Genomic DNA, 5,910 nt, shown 5'->3' on the forward strand with positions numbered 1-5,910 from the left:
CTACGGCGTCGCCCAACATGCCATGCCACGGCCTCGGCCCGCAGGCCTTGCTACGGCGTCGCCCAACATGCAATGCCACGGCCTCGGCCCGCATGCCATGCCACGGCCTCGGCCCGCATGCCTTGCCACGGCGTCGCCCAACATGCCATGCCACGGCCTCGGCCCGCATGCCTTGCCACGGCCTCGGCCGCGCATGCCATGCCACCGCGTTGCCTGGCATGCCATGCCTTGGCCTCGGTCAACATGCCATGCCACGGCCTCGGCCTCGGCCCGCATGCCATGCCACGGCCTCGGCCCGCATGCCTTGCCACGGCGTCGCCCAACATGCCATGCCACGGCCTCGGCCCGCATGCCTTGCCACGGCGTCGCCCAACATGCCATGCCACGGCCTCGGCCCGCATGCCTTGCCACGGCCTCGGCCGCGCATGCCATGCCACCGCGTTGCCCGGCATGCCATGCCTTGGCCTCGGTCAACATGCCATGCCACAGCCTCGGCCTCGGCCCGCATGCCTTGCTACGGCGTCGCCCAACATGCAGTGCCACGGCCTCGGCCCGCATGCCATGCCACGGCCTCGGCCCGCATGCCTTGCCACGGCGTCGCCCAACATGCCATGCCACGGCCTCGGCCCGCATGCCTTGCCACGGCCACGGCCGCGCATGCCATGCCACCGCGTTGCCCGGCATGCCATGCCTTGGCCTCGGTCAACATGCCATGCCACGGCCTCGGCCTCGGCCCGCATGCCTTGCTACGGCGTCGCCCAACATGCAGTGCCACGGCCTCGGCCCGCATGCCATGCCACGGCCTCGGCCCGCATGCCTTGCCACGGCGTCGCCCAACATGCCATGCCACGGCCTCGGCTAGCATGCCATGCCACGGCCTCGGCCCGCATGCCTTGCCAAGGCGTTGCCCAACATGCCATGCCATGCCACGGCCTCGGCCCGCATGTCTTGCCAAGGCGTTGCCCAACATGCCATGCCACGGCCTCGGCCCGCATGCCTTGCCACGGCGTTGCCCAGCATGCCATGCCACCGCGTTGCCCGGCATGCCATGCCTTAGCCTTGGCCAGCATGGCATGCCACGGCCTCGGCCATCATGCCATGCCACGGCCTCGGCCCGCATGCCTTGCCACGGCGTTGCCCAACATGCCATGCCACGGCCTCGGCCCGCATGCCATGCCATGCCATGCCTTGGCCTTGGCCAGCATGACATGCCACGGCCTCGGCCCGCATGCCTTGCTACGGCGTCGCCCAACAAGCCATGCCACGGCCTCGGCCCGCATGACATGCCACGGCCTCGGCCCGCATGACATGCCACGGCCTCGGACCGCATGCCTTGCTACGGCGTCGCCCAACATGCCATGCCACGGCCTCGGCCCGCATGACATGCCACGGCCTCGGCCATCATGCCATGCCACGGCCTCGGCCCGCATGCCTTGCCACGGCGTTGCCCAACATGCCATGCCACGGCCTCGGCCCGCATGCCATGCCATGCCACGGCCACGGCCCGCATGCCATGCCACGGCCACGGCCTCGGCCCGCATGCCTTGCTACGGCGTCGCCCAACATGCCATGCCACGGCCTCGGCCCGCATGCCGTGCCACGGCCTCGGCCCGCATGCCATGCCATGCCACGGCCCGTATGTCTTGCCACGGCGTTGCCAAACATGCCATGCCACGGCCTCGGCCCGCATGCCTTGCGACGGCGTCGCCCAACATGCCATGCCACGGCCACGGCCCGCATGCCATGCCACGGCCTCGGCCCGCATGCCATGCCACGGCCTCGGCCCGCATGCCTTGCTGCGGCGTTGCCCAACATGCCATGCCACGGCCTCGGCCCGCATGCCTTGCCACCGCGTTGCCCAGCATGCCATGCCACCGCGTTGCCCGGCGTGCCATGCCTTAGCCTTGGCCAACATGTCGAGCCACGGCCTCGGCCCGCATGCCATGCCATGCCACAGCCCGCATGTCTTGCCACGGCGTTGCCAAACATGCCATGCCACGGCCTCGGCCCGCATGACGTGCCACGGCCTCGGCCCGCATGCCATGCCACGGCCTCGGCCCGCATGACATGCCACGGCCTCGGCCCGCATGCCTTGCCACGACGCCGCCCAACTTGCCATGCCACGGCCTCGGCCCGCATGCCATGCCACGGCCTCGGCCCGCATGACATGCCACGGCCTCGACCCGCATGCCTTGCTACGGCGTCGCCCAACATGCCATGCCACGGCCTCGGCCCGCATGCCATGCCACGGCCTCGGCCCGCATGACATGCCACGGCCTCGGACCGCATGCCTTGCTACGGCGTCGCCCAACATGCCATGCCACGGCCTCGGCCCGCATGCCACGGCACGGCCTCGGCCCGCATGCCTTGCTACGGCGTCGCCCAACATGCCATGCCACGGCCTCGGCCCGCATGCCATGCCACGGCCTCGGCCCGCATGACATGCCACGGCCTCGGACCGCAAGCCTTGCTACGGCGTCGCCCAACATGCCATGCCACGGCCTCGGCCCGCATGCCACGGCACGGCCTCGGCCCGCATGCCTTGCTACGGCGTCGCCCAACATGCCATGCCACGGCCTCGGCCCGCATGCCATGCCACGGCCTCGGCCCGCATGACATGCCACGGCCTCGGACCGCATGCCTTGCTACGGCGTCGTCCAACATGCCATGCCACGGCCTCGGCCCGCATGCCATGCCACGGCCTCGGCCCGCATGCCATGCCACGGCCTCGGCCCGCATGCCTTGCTGCGGCGTTGCCCAACATGCCATGCCACGGCCTCGGCCCGCATGCCTTGCCACCGCGTTGCCCAGCATGCCATGCCACCGCGTTGCCCGGCGTGCCATGCCTTAGCCTTGGCCAACATGTCGAGCCACGGCCTCGGCCCGCATGCCATGCCATGCCACGGCCCGCATGTCTTGCCACGGCGTGGCCAAACATGCCATGCCACGGCCTCGGCCCGCATGACGTGCCACGGCCTCGGCCCGCATGACGTGCCACGGCCTCGGCCCGCATGACATGCCACGGCCTCGGCCCGCATGCCTTGCTACGGCGTCGCCCAACATGCCTTGCCACGGCCTCGGCCCGCATGCCATGCCACGGCCTCGGCCCGCATGACATGCCACGGCCTCGGCCAGCATGCCTTGCCACGACGCCGCCCAACTTGCCATGCCACGGCCTCGGCCCGCATGCCATGCCACGGCCTCGGCCCGCATGACATGCCACGGCCTCGGCCCGCATGCCTTGCTACGGCGTCGCCCAACATGCCATGCCACGGCCTCGGCCCGCATGCCATGCCACGGCCTCGGCCCGCATGACATGCCACGGCCTCGGACCGCATGCCTTGCTACGGCGTCGCCCAACATGCCATGCCACGGCCTCGGCCCGCATGCCACGGCACGGCCTCGGCCCGCATGCCTTGCTACGGCGTCGCCCAACATGCCATGCCACGGCCTCGGCCCGCATGCCATGCCACGGCCTCGGCCCGCATGACATGCCACGGCCTCGGACCGCATGCCTTGCTACGGCGTCGCCCAGCATGCCATGCCACGGCCTCGGCCCGCACGCCACGGCACGGCCTCGGCCCGCATGCCTTGCTACGGCGTCGCCCAACATGCCATGCCACGGCCTCGGCCCGCATGCCATGCCACGGCCTCGGCCCGCATGACATGCCACGGCCTCGGACCGCATGCCTTGCTACGGCGTCGCCCAACATGCCATGCCACGGCCTCGGCCCGCATGCCATGCCACGGCCTCGGCCCGCATGACATGCCACGGCCTCGGACCGCATGCCTTGCTACGGCGTCGCCCAACATGCCATGCCACGGCCTCGGCCCGCATGCCATGCCACGGCCTCGGCCCGCATGACATGCCACGGCCTCGGCCCGCATGCCTTGCTACGGCGTCGCCCAACATGCCTTGCCACGGCCTCGGCCCGCATGCCATGCCACGGCCTCGGCCCGCATGCCTTGCCACGACGTCGCCCAACTTGCCATGCCACGGCCTCGGCCCGCATGCCATGCCACGGCCTCGGCGCGCATGACATGCCACGGCCTCGGCCCGCATGCCATGCTACGGCGTCGCCCAACATGCCATGCCACGGCCTCGGCCCGCATGCCATGCCACGGCCTCGGCCCGCATGCCATGCCACGGCCTCGGCCCGCATGACAGGCCACGGCCTCGGACCGCATGCCTTGCTACGGCGTCGCCCAACATGCCATGCCACGGCCTCGGCCCGCATGCCATGCCACGGCCTCGGCCCGCATGCCACGGCACGGCCTCGGCCCGCATGCCTTGCTACGGCGTCGCCCAACATGCCATGCCACGGCCTCGGCCCGCATGCCATGCCACGGCCTCGGCCCGCATGACATGCCACGGCCTCGGACCGCATGCCTTGCTACGGCGTCGCCCAACATGCCATGCCACAGCCTCGGCCCGCATGCCGTGCCACGGCCTCGGCCTCGGCCCGCATGCCTTGCTACGACGTTGGCCAACATGCCATGCCACGGCCCCGGCCCGCATGCCATGCCACCGCGTTGCCCGGCGTGCCATGCCTTAGCCTTGGCCAACATGTCGTGCCACGGCCTCGGCCCGCATGCCATGCCATGCCACGGCCCTCATGTCTTGCCACGGCGTTGCCAAACATGCCATGCCACGGCCTCGGCCCGCATGCCTTGCTACGGCGTCGCCCAACATGCCATGACATGCCACGGCCTCGGCCCGCATGCCTTGCTACGGCGTCGCCCAACATGCCATGCCACGGCCTCGGCCCGCATGCCATGCCACGGCCTCGGCCCGCATGCCTTGCGACGGCGTCGCCCAACATGCCATGCCACGGCCTCTGCCCGCATGCCATGCCACGGCCTCGGCCCGCGTGACATGCCACGGCCTCGGCCCGCATGCCTTGCCACGACGTCGCCCAACTTGCCATGCCACGGCCTCGGCCCGCATGCCATGCCACGGCCTCGGCTCGCATGACATGCCACGGCCTCGGCCCGCATGCCTTGCTACGGCGTCGCCCAACATGCCATGCCACGGCCTCGGCCCGCATGCCATGCCATGGCCTCGGCCCGCATGACATGCCACGGCCTCGGACCGCATGCCTTGCTACGGCGTCGCCCAACATGCCATGCCACGGCCCCGGCCCGCATGCCTTGCCACCGCGTTGCCCGGCGTGCCATGCCACCGCGTTGCCCGGCGTGCCATGCCTTAGCCTTGGCCAACATGTCGTGCCACGGCCTCGGCCCGCATGCCATGCCATGCCACGGCCCGCATGTCTTGCCACGGCGTTGCCAAACATGCCATGCCACGGCCTCGGCCCGCATGCCTTGCCACGGCCTCGGCCAACATGCCATGCCACGGCCTCGGCCCGCATGCCATGCCACGGCCTCGGCCCGCATGACATGCCACGGCCTCGGCCCGCATGCCTTGCTACGGCGTCGCCCAACATGCCATGCCACGGCCTCGGCCCGCATGCCATGCCACGGCCTCGGCCCGCATGCCCTTCTACGGCGTTGCCCAACATGCCATGCCACGGCCTCGGCCCGCATGCCTTGCCACCGCGTTGCCCAGCATGCCATGCCACCGCGTTGCCCGGCGTGCCATGCCTTAGCCTTGGCCAACATGTCGTGCCACGGCCTCGGCCCGCATGCCATGCCACGGCCTCGGCCCGCATGTCTTGCCACGGCGTTGCCCAACATGCCATGCCACGGCCTCGGCCCCCATGCCTTGCCACCGCGCTGCCCAGCATGCCAATGCACCGCGTTGCCCGGCGTGCCATGCCTTAGCCTTGGCCAACATGCCACGCCACGGCCTCGGCCCGCATGGCTTGCCAGGGCGTTGCCCAACATGCCATGCCACGGCCTCGGCCCGCATGTCTTGCCACGGCGTTGCCCAACATGCCATGCCATGCC

Source organism: Camellia sinensis, chromosome 6 (assembly GCF_055761805.1).
Source record: "Camellia sinensis isolate YWXY chromosome 6, ASM5576180v1, whole genome shotgun sequence".
Lineage (NCBI taxonomy): Eukaryota > Viridiplantae > Streptophyta > Magnoliopsida > Ericales > Theaceae > Camellia > Camellia sinensis.